The 20,620-nt window shown below is 49.2% G+C and overlaps 1 long non-coding RNA gene across 1 annotated transcript; it reads left to right on the top strand.

The window, feature by feature from the left end:
• The first annotated feature begins 12,109 nt into the window (after positions 1-12,109).
• On the top strand, positions 12,110-20,081 carry LOC146894321 (uncharacterized). The gene is made up of 3 exons (XR_015002056.2): positions 12,110-12,888; positions 18,104-18,193; positions 19,692-20,081. It is a non-coding gene; the product is annotated as an uncharacterized LOC146894321 (long non-coding RNA).
• The last annotated feature ends 539 nt before the right edge of the window (positions 20,082-20,620 follow it).

Below are 20,620 nucleotides of genomic sequence, written 5' to 3' on the forward strand. Positions count from 1 at the left end.
GACAGAAGGCTAGAGTCACCAGCAGGGAACCTGGAGACTGGGTGAGGACCATCTAGTCAGAGCCATCACACACGCACAAGGGGAACAAGACACAGGGGTGACGTCACTTCTAGAGGTCACATGTTAATAAGGTACAAAGTCAAGATGGATCCCAGAAACTACAGGACCCTGAGACCCAGCTGAATGTCCCTCCTGAGCTTGGTAGTCAGCGCCAGGCTGGCCTGAGAGAGCCATTCTTAGAAAACCTGCTGGTGGCAGAGTCAGGCCTCTGGGAGCCATGTCCCTGCTCTATCTGCAGGACACACACTGGAAGTAAGCTGGGGTCACATCCACAGTGCCAAATCTCAAGCCAAAATCTGCACTCCCCTTTTTCCCAATAAGGGGTAGGGGTGAAATCTGAAAACCTGAGGATCGTCTCGTAACAGGCAGTGACTGCTGGGACATGCCCCCTCACCCTGAGAAGCACAGACCATAACCCTGGAATCTGATCTTAACTTACCCTCCCCCTTACCCGCCCCTGTAGTCCAATCACTTCACTCCCAACCAGCGGTCCTCAACCCATGAGTACCGACCCTTTCGGTGGGGTCGCAAATCAGATATCCTGCATATGAAAGAGTTACGTTGCAATTCATAACAGTAGCAAAATTATAGTTATGAAGTAGCAATGGAAATAATTTTATGGTTGCGGGGGGTGGTTGCCACAACACGAGGAACTGTATTAAGGGGTTGCAGCATTGGGAAGGTTGAGAATCACTCCCAACATCAATATGGAGCAAGGCTCCCTAACTGAGCTCTCTACCCTCTACCCTTTGGCCCCGGGACCCCTAGAGGTCGTGCCTAGTTGGAACTCCCCAGAACCTGCTAAGGGGAAAAACAGGGTCCCGTGTCTCTCTCTGTCAAGAGAGCCGAGCAGCTTGGGTGGCATCCGACTCAGGAAATGAGCTGGGTTTCCAGCTTTTCCGCACGAAGTGCTCACTTTCAAAGCCCCCACTCAAGGATCCCTAAATGAGTGCAGGGCCGAGTGCACAGCCCAGTGCACATCTCAAATGACAGCTCTGCCCCATTTCACAATAGCACGGCGACAGCCCAGCCCCATCCAGTCTGAGACTGTTTTGCTTGGCCCGCAGCATGTTTGACATGAATCCTGTTGCCAACATTGTAACACTAGGAGAGGTCACATAAAAATCCAGATTTGAAAGGAGAAGAATGGCTTCCCTGAACTTGCTCACTCACCCTCCAAGGAAGAAGCCCCAGTCCCCACCACCCCACCACTCCTCATTGTCACCCCCTCCCCATCGTGCCCACCCCCTGAGGGCCATTTATCTCCTACCATCTGCCCTGTCTCTCCTTTCAACACATTACTTTCCAGGCCACAGGGGCTTTGGAATTTGTGAATTCTCATTTTAGGGTCTGAGGATGATTTTGCCCCTGGAAAACGTGGCTCCCGTGGTCTGTGAATTCTGCAGGCCCACGCGCTCTCCCAAGGCGGGCAGCACTCAAGCGGGGAGGTGAAAGGCGAGCCGGGTTGGAGACTCACACCTACAGCTGGGATGTGGTGTGGAATGCAAGAAGAGTCCCTGAGCCAGACTATGAGATAGCAATCCTCAGGAAGACATGGAAGCGAGGTCAGAAATGACCTGGGGAAGACTGTGATCCTCCACCCTCAGCATGGAGGATCGCCATTTTTTCTCTTTAAATCTTCAAGTGTGTTCATTTCTAGAGCACAGTATTGCCCTTCAGCCTTGCTTTCCCTACCCCAGACTTCCCTCATCTCTGTCCACAGAAAGGGGAGGCGTCACCAAGGTCTGGTCAGGTCCCAAAGACCTCGAAACAGGCAGCCTGAGAGGCTCCCTCCGCACAGAATGCACAGAAAAACACAGTCATCTACATCTCACAAGCGTCTGTTGACTTAATGCTTGTCTGCCATCATACGCCTAGCAAAGCCTTCTTGGAGAAATACCCAAGATGGAGATAATTGAAACCATTTTCCTGCTAACTGGGGCAGAACAGTCCTGATATGGTGTGAGAAAGGCTAGGAAAAGGGTATCTGTTCTCCGCAAACGAGTACCAAGCTCCCTCAGGCTTTGATGACGTCACTATTCTAATCCATCATGACTACTCCTACTAGGCCGGTTTAAAGAAAGAATCTACCATGGGCTCAGCCTCTGCACACTGTGGGCTCCAACTACCTTGGAGGGGGGCTCGCTAGCAGTGGAGGGTCCTGCATGGAGCCACTGGCCCTCCTGCCTAGCCCAGTTTGGTTCTCTGATGGACGTGTTAGCATGACAGTCGATGGGAGCCACCAGGCTCTTGTCCAGCCCACGGAGGGACTCTCTTTGCCTCTGGCTGACTCAGACCCTTAACTCCTGACAGCCCCCTCCCTCACCAGCTCATTTCCTTTCCCCCCCTAAACTTTGGTTCTGTGGCTTCTTTCTCACTGCCCCTCCCCCGACAAGTCCACAGAGCATCCTTCCCCTACAAGAGGTGGGCTGCCAACACTGAGAGAAAGCGGTGGGGACAGTCAGAGGAAGCTATGCAGAAAGGAGTCAGGCATAGGCAGTTTGCCTCCAGATTTTTATAGCTGCAGTCCAGGGCCCACCAGGACTAATGTTCTTTTTGCCCTGAAGCCAAGCACCCTCCCTTTTAACCCCTGCTCCCATCCTCCTCACCCTCCCTTAAGCTACCTCCTCCAGGCCTTTTAACTGCCAACAGCCTACTTTCCCAACTTTGATTTATGGTGACCAGAGGGATAGCAAAGAAGTTAGAGCTAGCCCCACCCCCAACACCATTTTAAAACCACCCAATACTCTGGGGCAGAACTTTTCTATTGAAAGGCAGACACAAACCTACACAGCCCCACATGGAGCTGCACACAGACACACACCCTCACAGCCAGAGATAACAATGAGGGCCAAGCCCTCCTCAGACCCACTGCCCACCCCAGCACGCTCTCTCACATGCTGGGCACTCGGGCACACGCCTCACCAGGCTGCCCTGCACCATGAGCCATTTGGGCCTTCTTTTGAGGAAAAACACTCGGCTCCCAAGAAGGTTCCTGACAGGGCCGTTTTTTTTCCCAGAGCCGCTGGATAAATTGCTTTTGTGCAAAAATAAACACAAGTGAACTGCATTAGCTGAGCGAGTGACACATTAGTTACAGATGCAGGGCCTGTCAGAACATTGAGGGAACAGCTTTTATTGGGGAAAGGCTGAGAGACTCATAAATAACCAGTTGGCAATCTCACATAAACATTTGTGCGTTCACATAAACACCGCCTACCACAAACGGGGCCTGGCTGCCAGGAGGGCTTGGAAGAGCCCTTTCTGCCCGTCCTCAGAGAATAACGACGAGGCTGGAGGTGGCAAAGGGTCACAAGCCCCCTTTCTCCCAGAGTTCCCTACTTCTTGGACCCGCACCCTGTGCTCTGTGGGGTGGAGGGAGAGATCCAAGTTCTAAATCCTAAGCGTCTGCCAGAGAAAAAGGGTCAATGCCCAGCTCCGATGGAACAACTGGTCCATTTTCCTCCCTCCACAGAGAGCTCGCATTCGCTAGCCCAGAAAGCAGAGAATGGGTGTGCTGTTGTGCTGGGGGCTGGCCTGCCCAATAAAGCCAAGTGAAGGATTTGAAAAGCGCTTGGAAATCCTTCTCAATACAACCTCAGTGGTTCCCATCAGAATTGCTGGGAAAGTGGGATGAAGCCAGTATCCCCCCTCAGCATCAAGAAGGAAGGCTACAAAGGGTGGCACCAGCCGCATCCCGTTCCAAGATGCAGGGCGCCTAGTCTTCCTCCCATTGGCTCTTGAGATTGTCCTTGCCTTGGCCTTGAACTTCCTTTCTTTCCTCTGAGACCAATACTTCAGACCACATCTGTTTGAGGCCACAAAGAAGGGCAAGGCCGACTGTGTGGACTGACCAACCAGCTGGTTCTTGCTGCTTTCCCTTCTGTGCCAAGCCTGGTCCCCTCACACTCCACCCCTTTCCCAAGCAAATGGCCTTTGGAAAGTCTCTGGTGCCCTTATTTGTACTGAGGTGAATGTAGTCTTGCTATTGGGCTATGCAAGCTTCGTTTGATTCCGTCCCCCTCCCGCAAGATGGACAAAGCATGAACGGGTAGGATTCAGTTAAGCAGACAGCCTCAAGCTTCATGTCAAGTTTTAGACTAAGCTAAAGGGGGACAGGGAAATTGAAGATTTTCTCTCCCTCCCACCCCATGCTCATATTTGGGATTCCTTTAGGACCGAGAGTATAAAGACAAAAGAGAGCTCCGGGTCTCAATATATGTCACAACAAAGACTGGCCCCAGCACCAGCAAACGTACCCTCTTCTCTCAGCTCAGAGTTCCCTGATCACCGATATCTGCCACATGAAAGACCAGATATAATTAGATTGAGTACCTTTCTGTTTTATCCACTGTGTTCCTTTATCTAGTCCCATATTTTCTTCAATCTGACCTCCCTCACTGTCCCCCATGCACCTTGGGGGTCCAGTCCATCTGAATTAAATACCCATCTGGGGCCTCTAACTTTAGACTTAATTATTGGATGCCTCTCTCCTTCTGCAGGCCCACATCCAAGCCATCTATGCAGACACCTTGGAAACTGCCTTCTCTAGAGCCTTCTCTCAGTCTTTCTGTCTCTCTCCGGGTCACTCTGCTTTTGTCTCTGTCATCCTGTCTCTCTGTCTTTCTCTTTCTCTGGGCCTCTATCTTTTTCTCTGTCTCTCTCTGTTTCTCTCTGTGTATCTGTCTCTATGTCTCTGTCTTTGTCTCAGACTTCCTGTTTCTCTGTCTTTGTCTTTTTGTCTCTGTGTGTCTTTCTGTCTCTCTCTCTCTCTCTCTCTCTCTCAACCCTCGGAGAATGCTTAAGTGTCTTCCTGTTAACTTTTCCTCTTGCTCTGGGAACCAGTATTCCCTTGCATCCCGCTCCCTCCCAGGGTTTAAGCTCTCAGATCAGGGGCATCCCTCATTCAGATTCTCCCTCCTCAGAAACACTCATCCAGTGTCCCTAGGAAGTGGTACCTATGCTGAAGCGGTGAAGGGAGGTGGTGATGCAGTCTGGAGTCCTGGTTCTGACATGGTGGGATGCGGTGATGGGGTGGGAGGGAGGGAGATGGCGGCTCGGCTGGGAACTGGCCCATAACCTTCCCCTAAGCAGCCTCCTTTAGGCTTTCGTTTTGTAGCTGAATAACTCTGCTTTGGAAGAAAAATTAAGATGCCAGGCAGGTGCCAACAGGCAAGCACCACGGCTCTATTGACCAAGTCTCCACCATCTAGGCTCTCCCTGCAAACAAATGGAATGCTTTATGGGAAGCTCGGAGGAACAGTCCTGGATGGCAATGTGGAAGGTTCTTTGGCCAAGACAGCCCTCAGGAGAGAACACAGTGCAGCCATAATTTATTGCATGCGATATTTTCACTTCCCACCTTATTTTTATAGACATTATTTCATAGGCTACAGCTTAAACACAGATGGAAAAGATTCTGGCTTTGTAATACGAGATGGATTATGGTGGGCCCACCCCGCTGCTCTGTGCCTATGAGGGAGTGAACGCACATGACCATGGCCTTAGGTGGGGCTGGGAAATGCCTCTATGGTGTGTGTAGATTTCGATCTAACAGTCCGCGCTCATCTGCTCTTCCACATGGCCATGCCCTCTGCATGCTCCCAGGGGACAATGTGATGAACAGGATGGCGGGCAAGAAGAAGAAAGGACAGAGCAGCCTATGAAATGGTCCTGCCTGGGTGTGCTCTTCTTTGAGTCCTCAATGTACTCAGCCAAAAGGCACAGCTGAAAAGAAGGAAGGGGGGGGCGGGGTGATGCCTGGTATTGTCTCCATGACTATGCTGTATGGATTGCCTTGCCCTTGGCAGAGATGGTGTCAGCCTCTGGTTAGAAAATAGCTTTTAAATCCTTCTAATGTTGCCTGAGGCACTCTCCCTCTGTGTAGTGGCATGAAGTTCCATCTCAATGAACATCTTTAAAATGGGGATTGAGGAGCCGGGGAGAGAGCACGGTTGGGAAAATGCTTGCCTTCCAGGCACAAGGACTGGGCTTCAGGACAGAAGCTTTGCTTGGTGGCATGGAGGCAGAGACAGGAGGATTTCTGGACATGGCATGCTCTCCAGGTGGCCAAGCCTATTTGACTTATAACAGGCCAATGAGAAACCTGCTTTAAAAAGGAAGGAAGGGAGGAAGGAAGGAAGGAAGGAAGGAAGGAAGGAAGGAAGGAAGGAAAAAAGGGTAGTGACTAATGAATGAAATCTAAGGTTTCTGAACCCCCACCCCCATCCCAGTCACGTGAACGCACACACACAGGCATACTCACAGAGAACATGACTGCACCTGAGGTTTTTAGAGTCTGGTATGGCAAGGTTTGTTGACCCATCCTTATTTAGGGAAAAGAAGGGACTGAAAGTAGGAACTATTTGAAGGGAAAGAAGTAAGAGAGACATAGGAATGCAAAAGGAGCATGGCTCAGACTGGAGCCAGGAGCTGGACCCCAGAAGACATGTGCTAGCCTAGCAGGAGTGTCCTGGCCCACGGCGTGGCCCACACACATCCACAGACTCCATGAGTGCAGGCTGAGGCCAGCTTCACTGCTGGCAAGCAGCATGCCTACCAGAGCACGGGCAGCTCGAGGACATGCCTTGGCAGCGGCCCTCCCTCCCCTCCCTAGGGGAGCTTTTCATCAGACTTTGGGAAGCTTTGGGAGTTTGTGTCAGGCTCATGGGGAGTCAGAGGCAAGAACAGCCCCCACTCAGCTTTGAGGTCAGGGGAAGAGAACACAGGGAGGAGAGACCCGGGGAGAAAACCCTCTTCTGAGGACTCTATCCTTGTGGCGGAACTGCTATGTGGATACATACCCAGGAGAGGCTGGGAGGCCATTCCTGAGTGGCTCTACCCATGAGGACCTCTTGGCAGAGCTCTGTGGGAGATGGCTGCTGGTGGGCTGGCAGAATGGTTTCTTTGTTTTCATTGCAGACATTTCTGTATTGCACAGTCACCACAGCAAATTCTTACGGCCCGTTCTTGGGATATCCTTGAGGGTTTGACAAACCAGAGGAGGTAAAAATCTGTGCTGAGAAAGTCTTCTACCATCTTAGACTTGGTGGCCAGTCAATTGTGCATGCTCACCTGAAGCAAAGTCACACCAGCACTGAGGGAGTCAGGAAGGAGCGGAAGCGTTGAAACAGGAGTGAGTGAGGTTCTGCTTCAGCTAGCAGAGAGCTTCAGGAAGGCAGTGCCCACCACCTGACCTACTTGAGAAATCCGGCTCAGTGACCCAGAAACTACACTTCAGAAATGGTTCTTATGAATATAGAAGACCCGCAGCTGCCTGACTCGCTTCTTTGGAGGAAATGCATCCCCGAATACACTCTACGACTGGTGAGGTTACCTGCCAATCACAAGGCTCCTTGACAAACACCCTTGAGAACCAACTTGAGCTCTAGCTCTCTGTGCTTGGACTTTCCAACCAAGAGAATCTATATATGTCTTCTTAACTCAAGCCTATTTGAATTGGTCTTTGGTCATTCATAGCTAGAAGGGAAAAAAAGTCCCAACTAGTACACATGGGTAATAAGCGAAATATGCTTCTGTTAGACGCGGCCAACCCACATCCTACGGGCCACATGTGCCGCAGCATAGCTCTGACTGTGGACCAACACAAAATCATAACCTTACATAAAACAGTATGAGATATTTGGTGCTTTTTTTTTTTTAGTGACTCAATTGTGTGGTTCTCGGGTGTGAATTTTGTAGCCAGTATTGTGTTGCAATGTCAGAAGGTTGCCATGCCTGCAAGTTTAAGCCAAGGAACTAAATCAGAATGGAAATGTGTTTTTCCAGGAGCAGAGGCCCATAGACGTCCGGGAAAGGAGCAGAGAGACTGGGACAAGAAGAGTGGAAGCCACAGGCGAAAGACGCCCCTACTCTGCTCCTACAGTTGGAAGGACCCACATTTCACACGCAGGTGCGCACAGGCACACACATGTGTACAAGCACACTTGTACTATAAAGAGGGCATGGATCCTTCTCTCCCTTGGAATCCAGCTCTCAACCTCAGCACATAAGGTCTCCATCTCTAAGCATCCACTCTCACGACTGACACTTTTAAGTCCTCGAGCCAACAGGAGACTGAGTCTGTTTGTTATGGCAAACCTTGAATTACGCTGTCTCCCATATTAGCGGTGCTGAACAGACTGAATGGTGGAAGCGGGCAAAAGAAAAACACAGATGGATTCGTCAGTCAAGTCCTTCCTCACGAATGGAGTGTGATAGCAGTGTTCCATGAGAGCGGCAAGCACACATCCTGTTCCATAGGTCCTGGCACCTCAGCACAGTGCTTGCTACATTTGCAAACCACAGGTGTGGAGCACTTTCTGGGATACATAATTTATGATCCACCTACATTTGCACATATGCATCTCAAGATGCAAATGCATGAAGCGTGAGACTGACTCTTTACATTGGCAACTACCCAGACATGGAGCAACGCCACAATGGCGAATGATTCATTAGTATAAACAGGTCTCCTAAGGTATCACTAAAAATTTCAAACTCAAGTTTAAAGTTAGCCTTACTTAAACGTTTTGTTAAAGTTTGTGTGTGTTTGATGGAACTCACCAGTTTGAAATTCTGGTAGATCAATGTTGTGGCTCGAACATAGGATGTCCTCCATAGGCTCACGTGTGTGACGCTTGGTCCTTAGTAACCGTGTTGTCCTGGAAAGTTGTGGAAACTTCGGGAAGTGGATCCTTGATCAGGTGGGTCACTGTGGGCAGGTACCGATGGTCTGTAGCCCAGCCCCATCTCCTGTCATCATCTTTGCCTGACTGATAACGTCACAGTGTCACATTCCTGTCCCAGTGCCTCATCAGCCATGATGGATTATAACCCACTTGTAACCATGAGCTGAAATAAACCTTCTCCCTACATCCCTGTTGCCGGGCATTTTGTCACAGAAGCAAGGAAAACAGTGAATACAATCACTTGGAAGATTTTTAAAGACATTACTTATTACATTTATTTATGTGTCTATTTCTTTATTTCAGGTTCATGCATGTGCACTCACACGACAGCACACATGTAGAGGACAGAGGACAACTCGTAGGGGTCCGTTCTTCCTGTCCACCTTGTGGCTTCTGGGAATCAACCTTAGGTCCTTGAGCTTGGGGCAAACATCTCAATGGCTCTGAAGATAAGCTTTTTAAAGTTTACAGGAGAAGGGCTGGGTAGACGCTTCACCAGATAAAGTATTTCCTGCACAAATATGGAGACCTGACTTCCGCCACCAAGCACCCAGATGTAGCACAGATGTGGGTAGCTGAAATACCAGCAATGGGGAGGAAGAGACAGGACCGCCTGTGATTTGTTGACCAATCAGTCCAACCAAATTAGCAAACTCTAGGTTCAAGGACAGATCCCGTCTGAAAAAACAACGTGTGACCGAGAAAGACGTTCCAAAAGGCCCTCATGCACACGTACACACACCATACAAGTAGATACATAAACACATTTTTACACGAGGAGCAATCTTAAATTTAAATCTTTTACAGTGGACCCTGCAGTTGTAAAATTAAAAGAGGTGACGTTCCTGTGCCAATTCCTCTATCTCTGCATAATAAACCGCAAACCACATGAGTTAGCAGCTCACATGAGTGTCGGCTCTTAGACAGTCCTGCCAACTGTCTGTGAGACACGGTTGCTTGGCGATGTGCACTTCTCCTGCAATCAAACAGCAGCAGGGCCAGAATGCTGAAGCCAAATACAGCCTTGACGGGATGGTGTGTATGAGATGGCAGCACCTACATCCTCCTTCCCCCGCCTCAGAACGGATGGAGCAAATGGGATACGCTTAAGAGTATTGCTTTTGGGGACGTGGGTTTCTTATGGCGGTCTTGACTCTTTCATTGAATAACAGTTTGAGGGGAATCAAACTCCTGATACGATGATTGGACTGCCCCAAGGTGAGCATTCTTTTTGTTTGTTTTTGAGACAGAGTTTCTCTGTGTAATAGTCCTAACTGTCCTGGAACTTGCTCTGTAGACCAGGCTGGCCTCAAACTCACAGAGATCCGCCTGCCTCTGTCTCCCGAGTGCTGGGATTAAAGGTGTGCACCACTACCACCCAGACCACAATGAGTATTCTTTTTAAAAATATTTTTTATTGATTTTTATTGATTTCTACATTTTTCTCTGCTCCCCTCCCTGCCTCTTTCCTCCCCTTCAATCCTCTCCCATGGTCCCCATGCTCCCAAGTTACTCAGGAGATCTTGTCTACTTCTACTTCCCCCACGGTGAGTATTCTAAGACCTCAGGTAGAAACCAAAAGCCTTTTATGATCCATGCTCGGAAGTCATGTAGCATCATGGTCACTGCTTCTGCGGGTGAAAGTCACAGAGGCGACCCAGATTTAAAGGAGTGAACCATAAAAGTAGCTGATAGCAACAAGGGATGGGAGGGCTGTCTTTGAAGAACAATTACCCATGGTCTGGTACCAATGAATCACCTTCCTCTAATGTGCAAAAACACCTGCCCACCAAGATCTCCTAAGGCCTCAGCCATTAAACACCCTCAGACTCAGGTTCCAAAACCAAGACTCAAGCATCTAAGTGGGGTACAGGTGCACACGTGACCCTTCAGGTACAGTTCTTCTCAGTCCTAAGGTTTGTGAGCCAAGAGACAAGTTATCTTTCCACATTCAGCACATCACAGTGGGGCGGGCACAATGGGAGAGCAACGGGTGCTCACCTCCCAAAAGGAAGGGCAAGTCTGCCACCGAGCTCCACGTAGGCTGCCACCTCCTTCATTCGGCCTACGTCTTCTCTCCAGAAGTGTTTTCCTGGTTCCAAACTCTTAACCACTGTGCTGATTAGCTTTCTGTCCACCTGACACAGAAGATGGAATCTCCTTGGAGGAACTGTCGCCATCAGACTGGCCCACGGACAAGCCTGTAGGGCATTTTCTTGACTAACAGTTGACCTGGAAAGACATAGGCTACTGTGGGGCAGTGCCACCCCTGGGCAGGGGGTCTTGGGATGTATAAGAAAACAGACTGGGGGCTGGAGAGATGGCTCAGTGGTTAAGAGCATTGCCGGCTCTTCCAAAGGTCCTGAGTTCAATTCCCGGCAACCACATGGTAGCTCACAACCATCTGTAATGGGGTCTGGTGCCCTCTTCTGGCCTGCAGACATACAAACAGGATATTGTATACTTAATAAATAAATAAATATTTAAAGAAAAAAAAAACAAAGAAAGAAAACAGACTGAGCAAACCATAGGGACGAGCTACATGGTCCCTGCTTCACTTCGGGTTCCTGGCCTGCTCGAGTTCCTGGCCTTGGTTTCCTCAGTGATGGACTGGACTTAAACAAATCCTTCCTTCTCCAAGTTGCTTTGGGTCAGAGAGCAAACTAGAACAACTGTCCTTCCTTTTCATAAGAAATAACCAATAACCATAGTCAAGAGACCTGTTTATTTGAACTATATTTCAGTCTAACTTGTAGAATTATTTTTAAAACTTTGTGGGTTTCCTTTTCTTCCTCTCACTTTTTAACTTTTATTTTTTAAAAAAAAAAATTTAACTTTAATTTTTAACTCTGCAAATGTGTGGAGGGGCATTTGTGCATGAGTGCAGTACCAAGGAGACCAGAAGAGGACCTCAGATCCTCTGGATCTGGAGAAACCAAGGGCCACGAGGTGCCCAATGTGGGTGCTAGGAAAGGACCAGCATCTGCAGGCTTTTATACATTACATTCCAACTTCCTCCATTAGACAAAAGCAACAACCATTTATTTACTTTAAGGCTTATCTTGACTTAAGCCACCAGTGTGGAGCCTGTTGAAGTCCTTAGAAGCCCTGCTGTCCGGAAGAGCTGAGAAAGTATCTCCAAGGTCTTCAGAAGCCTAGCTGTCTGCCCACGAGGCCTGCGAGACATGCCCTTGAGTGTTACTGAGGCATTACTGAGGGATTTGCAGCCACACCCTTGGCTTCCTCTCCATCTCAGCCCACAATTTACTGGCAGCACCCCGGCTTGCGCCTTTGCCCTGAAGCCTGTTCTTCCGTTGAGAGCCTTCAGCTGGAACAGCGCTACTACCTCCTTAGATTTCCTAAATTCTGCTCCAGAGTGGAACAGTGCCTTCCTTAGTTCATGGTTACCGGCTCTTCTACCCAACAAAGTCAGCTCGGAGAAAGAGAAGACTGGGGCGCTTTCATGGCATTGTTTGGAAATCGCTTTAGACAAGATTCTCTCCCGCCGTGTCAGTGAAGGCGATGGCCTCACACTGGCCAGTGATGAGCTCATGCATCCTTTGCTCAGGAGGTTTCCTCCCTGCATCCCAGGACTCCAACCATGTTCTCCTCAACGCTCCTCAGTTTCTGCCTTTTGAGGGCCCCAAAGCCAAGGCCACAGTGGGTGTCCGTTTTATCTCTCCGTTCACACTCCCAGCCCGTGGTACTGGCCTTCCCGAGGAAGGCCCGGAGAACACTTCCGCTGTCTTAGTGCTCTGTGCTCCTTCCCCAGTGAGTGAGTCTGAGCTGGCCTGTGACTCATGCTAACAAACGGAATGTGCTGGAAATAAGTTGCCTAAGTTTGGAAGTGCTCTTTTAGAGTACTGCCAGCTCCTCTTTCTCCCTTCCTAAACACGGCTGGGAGTACTGAGCACCTTGCAAGACTTCCAGCTGCCCTGCTGGAGAAGCCAGTTGCTCCATTACAGAGCGGTCCACAGACATCCAGGGGAGAGGGAAAGGGCCAGTGCTGCCTGCTTTCTGTCCAGTCAGCCTCCCGTGATCCCAGACACCCTTCCCTGACCACGACCGCCTGAGACTCCCTAGCGAGAGCAGTGGCAGACGCCCTGAGAAGCACACTGGGCTGCCTGCACCACAAGAGGTGATAAAGTGGTGGTTGTTCTGGTTTATTTCTAATTCCATTTTGTTGTTGTTGCTGTTGTTGTTGTTGTTGTTGTCGTCGCTTTTCTTTGTTATTTTTTCACTTTTAATAGATTTTTTTTTAATTATATATGTGTGCCTTCACATGGTTGTGCACAAGTGAGTGCAGGTGCCCAAATCAGCCAGAAGAGGGCATCAGATTCCCTGGAGCTGGAACTCTAGGGGCTTGTGAGCTGCCTGATGTGGATGTTGGAAACCAACCTCGGATATTCCATTAGATGCCCTCCACCACCTAGCCACCTCTCCAACCCCTCGTCTTTAAGATCAGCATGCAGAGTTACAGGCTCTCTTAAGACATCTTATCTCCTTTGTTGGTTGATCCTCCCCACTCACTGCATGAAGGTCGTTTTAAACGACCAAGTTTGGGAGCAGTTTGCTATGTGGTAACACATAATCAAGACAGCCTTAAATACAGCATCATTATCTTAGTTTTAGTTCTTTGGCTCATTCCTATCACTAGAATGCAAACTATGAGCTCTTACCTACAAAAGCATGATTAGCAATTTTACTAACACTGAAGGAAATTGAAGTTAGGTAAAAACTAACTTAAAAGATGGCAGGGTTTTGTGTGTGTGTGTGTATATATATTTCCTGGTCTAAATATCACTGCCCATAATCAGAACCTTTATATTCTTAGTAATAAAATCCTATAATCTTTTATATCTTATATACTTTCCTTCATCTAAAACCCGTCATTTTATATATATGTTCAATTATGCCATTTTAATTTTATCTCTTTTTATGACTTTTATTACTTTTTTCTTATTTTTATTTTGTCTTTGTTTATTTTAAGACATGGTCTCACTATGTAGCCCTGGTTAGACAGGCACTCAACTATGTAGACCAGGCTGGCTTTGAATTCATAGAGATCTACCTGTCTCTGCCTCCGAGAGCTGGTATATGCCACCACATGTGGCTTCTTTTTATTTTAAATTTATTAATTATTATCTGGGGGCACATATACCATGGCACGCATGTGTCAGTCAGAGGACAGCTTTCCAGAATCGGTTCTGTTCTCACGGGTGGGTCCTGGGGATGGAATTTAAGTAGTCAGGACAGTGTGGCAAGTGCTTCTACCCACTGAGTCATCTCCCTGACCTTTTATTTATTTATTTGAGACGGGGGTGTCACTGCATAGCCACATTGCCCTTAAACTCACGGAGTCACTCCATTCTCAGTCTCCGGAGTGCTGAGTTTTAAATGGGAGTCACCATGCCTGCCTCATGTCATGTTAAATCAGGATTCGCTTGTTAACTTGATTGACAGCACCTAAGGATGGAGACATAAGGACTGTGTCTCCCTTAAACTGATGACATGAGTGTCCCAAGGGCTTTGACAGACAGAAGTGAGAGAGCACAGGGGTGACCTGAGGAGACCAGGGAGGGGCCTTGATGAAGCGGCATGCTAACTGCCCACCTGTCTGCTCTCTCAGGCAGCCGCTACTCCACTGACCAAATCTGAATGGCCTACGCCATGGTAAGGGAACAGAGCAAAGCTAAGCAAGCCCAAGGCCACCCCAAAGCCTGATTAGCCTAGAGAGCATCAGGTCTTCTGGAGGTCCCAGACTAGAGCCAGGGCCCCGTGCAAGCTGGGAAGCCCCACACAGTGAAGCCCAATGAGAACAGGTCTTCTGATCGTGGAGATCCAGGCTCCCCAGAATTTTTGGGGTATCTGGGGTGTGTTTCTTGTCCCTCCCAGCTTCCAAGACTCTCTTCTGAGAAACTCTAGTCTTCTCTTAGCAAAACAGTGGTGGGAAGAATCTGTCTCTCGTTGGGGAGGAATTGGGGCGGAGGGGGGCGGTAAGGGAACTGAATTGAAGAGACGGCAGCAACAGCCACCTCTCTAAGATTAGAAAAGCCAAGGTGCCCAAAGCCAGGAGCACAGGTGTGTCTTAGACTCACAGGGCTACACGGACAGACAATCTGGCCCCCAAGACAGGTGCTTCCTTCCAGCACGTGGGGCCACTGGAGTCGGCACACGGGTGAACTGCTGGGATCAGAGCCAAGACTCGGCTTGTAGCAAAAGGTGAGCCCATTCTCTTCTCCACCCAACATGGGGCTTCCAGCAAAGCTTTTCATCCCTTTGTGCCTCCATTTCCCACTAGTGGAAATAAGGAAGACGTGGAGACGGTGGAGAGAGAAAGGGAAAGAAAGAGCGGAAGAAAGGAAGAAGAAAGGGAAGTTAGCCTCGCCAGCTGTTGTCAGTGTACAATGGGAAACCCAGGTGAAGTCCTAAGGCCGGAGGTTGGCACCAGGGACGTTCACATGTGCAACAGAGAGGACAGTCGGGGGTGGGAGCACCACACAAGGCAGAGGTGGGAGGACTGTCGATGACCCGCAGGCCCTGGGGTTCTGGGGCTCCAGTCCTAAAGTGCTTCCTGTGTTGCACCAAGCCACAGCCGTGTTCCCAGACATCTCGGTTGTTCTGGAAGTGTGTGGTAAATGCTGTAATCACAGAACTCTGGAGGCTGAGGTGGGATGACTCCATGCTGGAGAGCAGCCTGGGATACATAAGAAGACCTCAGTATCCATGATTTTTATGCTTAAGATGCCTCCATCTTTCCTACCGTGGAGCCTTGTTCTCTGACACAATGACCCTGGCTCAGGTTTAAGCCCCGAGACTGGAGACCTTGGGGTGACTTGGGTGAATCCCTTCCCAGAGAGACTCCACTCTGATGTCAACCTCAGCAGAGCCAGTTCTGACTGGCCTTGATTGTATGGGGTGCCCCAGCTTGCACAGGCCCCTGGAGCCTTCTTCTAGTGAGGGTTCACTCCCTGAACTCTTCTAAAACCCATGACCACTCAACTAGGGCCATGATGAGACTTCAAAGGAAGTACTCAGCTCCTGGCCCCTCTCTTTGTGGACAGACCTCTCTCCTGACCCTCTGGAAGCTCAAGAAACTTCCCAGTGGGGCCCACTTGCAAGACTCCAGCTAGGGAATACTCACCTGATATGAAGGTGAGGAAGATGAGCTAGCTTGGGGATCGTATGGAAAATGAAGACACTCACACCCTACCTCTCCAGCACTCAGAGGATGGGGTGGGAAAGAGGCCAGAGTCCTCCAAGGCCAAAGCATAACATAACTACAGGAAGTCCGAGACCTGGCCTCTGCCCTAAGTCTCACAAAAGCAGAGTCACCCACATACAACTCTGCTTGAGCCTATTGACTGTGAATGTCTATGAGCAAGACAGCGGAAGAGGGACACCAGCTACATCTGCTGCCTCTGGTATCAGACAGCCTGGGCTCACATCACAGCTTTACCAGTTATTAACTCCGTAACTTTGAATTGGCAGCTAAGTGAGTCCATTCACCCATCTGTTAAGTGTGGTAAATAATAATCATTAACTCATGACACCGCTGTCAAGATTAAAGCACTTAATCTCTTTATAGGGTTATATAATGTCTATGGGGTAATAAATTCCCCATAGGTATTAAGTCTAATTATTATGTGGGCTTGTGTATCTCCACATCCCCAGGTACAGAACCAGGTAAACTTATTGGTTATCTTAGTCTGGGTTACTATTGTTGTGATGAAACGCCATGACCAAAGGAACTTGGGGAGAAAGGAGTTTATTCCGCTTCCGCATCACAGTACATCATCCACAGAAGTCAAGACAGGAACTCAAGCAGGGCAGGAACCAGGAGGCGGGAGCTGATGCAGAAGCCATGGAGGGGTTCTGCTTACTGGCTTGCTCTACCTGTTTTCTTACAGTACCCAGGACCACCAGCCCAGGGAAGGCACCACTTACAATGGGCTGGGCCCTCTGCCATTGATCACTAACTAAGAAAATGTCCTACAGGTGTGCCTACAGCGCAGTCTTATGGAGGCATCTTTCTTTCTCAGTTGAGGCTCCCTCCTCACGGATGACTCTAGCTTGTGTCAAGTTGACATAAAACTAGCCATTGATTTAAAAAGTACAAGGTATCTGTATGTCTTTGATTATGAGAGTGAACACATCTGGGTATCTGCGTTTCCGTGCGCGTCTGTCCTCATCGAGTGGGCTCAGCTCACACTGACTGCATTCTCCCTGGGAGGGGCAGATCCTCAATCAGCAAGGGAGTGGGTTCCCCTGGCAGATGAAGCCTACAGCGTGCCTGTTGTTTCCGCGGGTTCTGCCACCCAGGGTGGTAACACTTCAAGCACACCCAAGACTGAGATTTTATGAGTGTGCTTCTCTCTTTTGCCTTGATGAGGACCCCCTGACACGCATCTTGTCTAGCCTGCGACAGCCATCCATGCATAGGACTGGGATTTGTCATCAAAAAGAGAAGATCTGCGATGTGTGTCACCAAACTGAAACAGCCCGTTACATAGCCCGCTCTCTAGAGAGCGGATTTGCTGGATTCCTGCCTCTATCTCCTTGGGTGTGACCATAAAGTTTTATGTAATAGATGCCCAGGCCAGAAAAGAAAGCATTTGGTCCTCTCCTGTCTATGGGGTGGGGGATGGTGGGAAGGGATTAGGAGGGAGGGGAGCCAGATGATCACATCTGGCCTGCTGGGTCCACTCTGGAGATGGGTCCATGCTCCTGACCTCCCTAGGAACTCTGGGAAAAAGCGGCAGCCTCCCAGCTGCTCCAAACCACCCTGGCCACTGCCTGTGACCACAGGGCTCCAGAACAGGGCAGGGGAGCCTCAGAAATGCAACTTTCACAAGCCAGCTTCAAATCCCACAAGGCCTGACTCCTGAACTGAGGGCACAACAGTTCGGCAAGGGAACTTCACAGGCAACAAGGGATCCGGGTTCAGTGGGATCCAACCGGCCTGGGAGGGACTGGACCATGGGTTATGTAAACTCAGCTCAAGTGTATCAGTGGTCAGGGGTGAGAGCAGTTCTGGCTGGGAAATCGGCAGTCGCCACACCCCAAACCCCAACTCCTTCTTCTTGCCAGATGTCACTCAGTTGTCCCTGTCTGGCCACACATCCTAACACCATGTCAGTGGGAAAACCGTGGAGAGTAACCTGAGAACTGCGCTCTTTTATGTAAGAGTTGAGATTGCTTCATGGGACAGGCTAAGTTGTCAGGCCCCGTGACGTTTAAATCACACTGAGCATTTAATTGTTTTTCTCACTAATCATTATGGAGGGGTTGGGAGAAAGGCCAGTTTGGTTATAAATTAATAAATAAGAAAATTTCTTTTTTCCTCTGCACAGATGAAGTGTGAATTGAATTTCCAGCCCTGTTGCATACACAGAAATAAAGGCTCTCCCACTGGTCCGTCTGATCACTGACCCTAACAGAGGGTACGTCCTGGCCTTCTGGACCCCAAACTACCTCCTCCCAGAGGGATGAGACATGGCGGTGGCAGAAAAGGACACGGTCACGCTTCACCCTGTGTACTCACGCCTTGGTCCTTGTGTGCTCACACACCAGGGCCCACCCCCTAAACTGATCTGTGTGGATTTGTTGTTTTGCTTCTGAGATGTGGAACAGAGTTTTTGTTTTCTCTCTGACCCCTTTTCTTCCTGGACACTTAGCATCCCTCCTTCTCCTGACCCCTTCTGGTCCAGGCATGTGGGAATGGGGACTGAGCAAAGATCTCATCTGAAGTGCTACACAGTCCTGTGAGGAGAGTAATGCTGCCCCCTGCTGGCCCCGGATGAGAAACAGTCCACATTTCCCTGGGAGACAGGCTCACCCGACAGAGAGACAGGTTCCCTTTTTCCAAAACAGCCTCTGGCCTGTCTTTCCTTGGTTATCTGGTGTGCAGGCCGAAACATCATCGCCCCCTTTCCCAACGGTTTGGAATTGTACTTGACCATCAATGTTATTTTCATCCATATGACGGCCTAAATTTAGTGCAGGTGAGAATGGGGGTATTGACCGCTAGCACAGCGTTCATTTAGTGACTTTTAGCCTTTATTATGTTCCTTAGACGACTATATGTGGATATGGCATTGGATGTTCTGTATCCCTTTGGTCTAGGCACCTTTGTTAATTCTAGCATCAGCGATCACATTGGGGTCTCCACAACAAAACCGCAGAACTCTTGGAAGGCAGGATCCTCCCATCCCACCACATAGGTGTTCTTGTAAATGTACCTGACGATGTTCTCTTCGGCCAACATCGCACTGATAGCCAAGCTGCCCTTTCTCTTGCCACCATCTTTAAAGTGTGTGTGTGTGTGTGTGTGTGTGTGTGTGTGTGTGTGTGTGTGATGTGGCAGAAGGGGATTCATGAGCAGATTTCTATCTTAGGGAGCATTAACTGTCAAACTAACAGTCTAGAATCACCAGAAAGAGTCTCAGTTGAGGAACTGTCTTTATCAAGTTGGTCTGTGGGTACGCCTGTGCGGGACTGAATTAAAGGGACTAATTGACGTGGTGGGTCCTAGCCCACTGCGGTGGCACCATTTCCTGGGCAAGTGGTCCTGAACTCTATAAAAAGGCTATGGGCACGAGCCTGTGGGTGAGCCAGCAAGCAGCACTCCTCCACGGTTTCTGCTGCAGGCTCCTGCCTTGACTTTCTTCCCTGACTTCCCTCAGTGATGGATTGCAATCTGAAGTGTGAGCCAAACAAATGCTTTCTTCCCCAAGTCGCCTTTGGCCACGGCATTTCATCCCCGCAAGGGAAACCAGACTTAGACAAGACCAAATTACAGCCTTTCGGGAGGCAATTCGCTCCTTCGCTGTCCATTTTAGGGATGAAACTCAGCTCACCCGGCTTGCCCACCAAGAGCTGTCACCTCTGAGGCCTCTCACTGGTCCTGTTCATCATGTCTGTGGTATTTTCATTTTACAGATGGCATTTGTCCATTCAACAGAGGAAGAATTGATGCCCAAGAGAAAATCAGCACTCCGCCTAAGGTCGCACGACTCACGTGACGGCCAGCGACCGTTCACAGGCTAGCCAGGCGCTGGGTGCTCAGAACGGTGGTCCACTGAGAACAAAGTCATTTCTGATTGTTTGTTTTTGTTTCTTTCTTAAGAAAAAGCTAATGGAGCCCAGACTAGCCTTGAGTTCACCAAGGATGACCTTGAACTTTTGGGGGAGGTGGGTGGGGATGACTTGAGATTGTTTCTCTGTATAGCCTTTACTGTCCTGGAACTTGCTCTGTAGACCAGGCAGGCCTTGAACTCAGAGATCCGACTGCCTCTGCCTCCTGGGATTAAAGGTACCACCACCATTCGTGGTTGACCTTGAATTTTATTATTTCCTTATTTGGGGGGAGGGATGAAAACAGGCCACAGTGCGCTCAGGAAGGGAGTCAGTTCTCTTCCTTCCCCATGTGGGTCCCAGGGATCAAACTCAATCTTGGTTGCAGGCACCTTTACCTGCTGAGCCATCTCGCTGGCCCCTGACCTTGAACTTCTGATCTTTCTGCCTCCGTCTGTGTACTCCATCTAAGTACTGAGATTACAAGTGTATGCAACTATGCTCATTTTTATGTGGTACTGGGCATCAAAGAACTCTACAACTGAACTACATCCCTGGCCCTGTATGTTTATGTATTAAATGAAAAAAAGAAAATCCACCAGAGATACTTATTTTAAACACTAAATTTTGGATCTGTCCTTGCATTGCCTATTGAATGAAAAATAACATTTTAAGGGCCTGAAGTGATGGCTCAGAAATTAAGGGCACTTGCTGCTTTTTGCAGAGGCCCGGGTTCAGTTTCCAACACCCACATGGTAGCTCACAACCATCTGTAAGTCAAATTCCAAGGGCCT

Source organism: Myodes glareolus, chromosome 6, assembly GCF_982192425.1.
Source record: "Myodes glareolus chromosome 6, mMyoGla1.1, whole genome shotgun sequence".
Lineage (NCBI taxonomy): Eukaryota > Metazoa > Chordata > Mammalia > Rodentia > Cricetidae > Myodes > Myodes glareolus.